This window comes from Macaca fascicularis, chromosome X, assembly GCF_037993035.2.
Source record: "Macaca fascicularis isolate 582-1 chromosome X, T2T-MFA8v1.1".
NCBI lineage: Eukaryota > Metazoa > Chordata > Mammalia > Primates > Cercopithecidae > Macaca > Macaca fascicularis.
Genome location: NC_088395.1, coordinates 21,078,275 through 21,079,950, shown reverse-complemented (window position 1 = coordinate 21,079,950; position 1,676 = coordinate 21,078,275). Strand labels below are relative to the sequence as shown.

The following is a 1,676-nucleotide window of genomic DNA, read 5'->3' as shown; positions in this document are numbered from 1 at the left end:
TTATTGAGGATTTTTGCATTGATGTTCCTCAGGGATATTGGCCCAAAGTTTCTTTTGTTGTTGTGTCTCTGCCAGGTTTTGGTATCAGGCTGATACTGGTCTCATAAAATGAGTTAGGGAGGATTCCCTCCTTTTCAATTTTTTGGAATAGTTTCAGAAGGAATGATACCAGCTCCTCTTTTTACCTCTGGTAGAATTTGGCTGTAAATCCATCTGGTCATGGGCTTTTTGTTTTGGTGGGTAGGCTCTTAATTACTGCCTTAATTTCAGAACTTGTTTTTGGTGTATTCATGGACTCAACTTCTTGGTTTAGTCTTGGGAGGGTGTATGTGTGAAGGAATTTATCCATCTCTTCTAGATTTTCTAGTTTACTTCGATAGATATGTTTAAAAATATGGAATGCCTTATGAATTTGAGTGTCATCCTTGCACAGGGGCCATGGTAATCTTCTATATATCCTTCCAATTTTAGTATATGTGCTGCCAAAGCAAGCACTATTTTTCTTATTATTTTAAATTTTTGTGTTAAAAATTTCAAACATACAGAAAACTTGCAAGACTAAATTAATCTAGATTCATAATTATTATTTTTCATGAGTCAGTTGCAAAGACATTATAGACATTATGTGTCCTCACCCCTCAGTATTGGAGCATGTGTCTCCAAAAATAGAAAAAATTTTTTAACATAAAATCAATATAATTATCCAATTTGGAGCATTTATTATTGATACAATAGTATTATCTTATATTCCATACTCATTCAAGTTTCTCAAATTGTCTTATTGATGTCCTTTGGAGGATTTTATTTTCCTGATCCTCAGAAGAATTTTATTTTCCTGATCCTGATCCTAATGGGTGTTATAATTTATTTTCCTGTCTTATTGATTTCGTTTGGAGGATTATATTTTCCCGATACCTCTTGAGTCTCTAATCTTGAATAGTTTTACAGACTTTCTTTTACTTCAGTGAAGCTGATTTTTTTTGTAGAGTAGAGAAAATTTAGTTTCTCTACTATTCCTTAGTTTGACTTTGCTGACTCTTTCCTTCTGGTTAGATTCAAGCTAGCTTCTTTCTTTTTAAATTCTCTCTTTCTAGATTTTAAATTTTATATGTGAGATATTTCTAACAAAGAAGCCTCATCATGCCTTCTTGAATTATATACAACCTAACATCTTCTGTAGATGTTTAATTAAATTTAATTAATTAAACAAGAGTGAACAGTTCTAGATTGTATCATAATCATTCCTATTAATATACTAGTTTTGAACAATAAAGAGGAGGAAAATGGTTTTTTAGATTTTTTATTTATATTTTTAAATCATAGATAAATCACAGTTTTACATATTTATGGCACAATGTGATGTTTTGATACATGTATACATTGTATAATATCAATTCTGTGTATCTATCATGTTCATCACTTTATACCTTTTCATTTCTTTGTGGCAAGCACAATTAAAATTCCCTCTTTTAACTATTTTGAAATATTCAGTAAAATATTGTTAACCATAGTCACTCTACTGTGCAACAGTACACCAGAACTTATTCCTCCTAACTGTAACTTTGTACCTGTTGACCAATCTCTCCCTATCTCACCCACCACTATCCCCCAACACACACTCCTCAGCCTCTGGGAATCACTACTCTACTCTCTACTCCTATGAGATAAACTTCTTT

General features: G+C 31.9%; 1 non-coding gene across 1 annotated transcript; it reads right to left on the bottom strand.

The window, feature by feature from the left end:
• Positions 1-388: 388 nt before the first annotated feature.
• LOC123571421 (U6 spliceosomal RNA) lies at positions 389-495 on the bottom strand. The gene has a single exon (XR_006695586.1). It is a non-coding gene; the product is annotated as a U6 spliceosomal RNA (small nuclear RNA).
• Between the last annotated feature and the right edge of the window lie 1,181 nt (positions 496-1,676).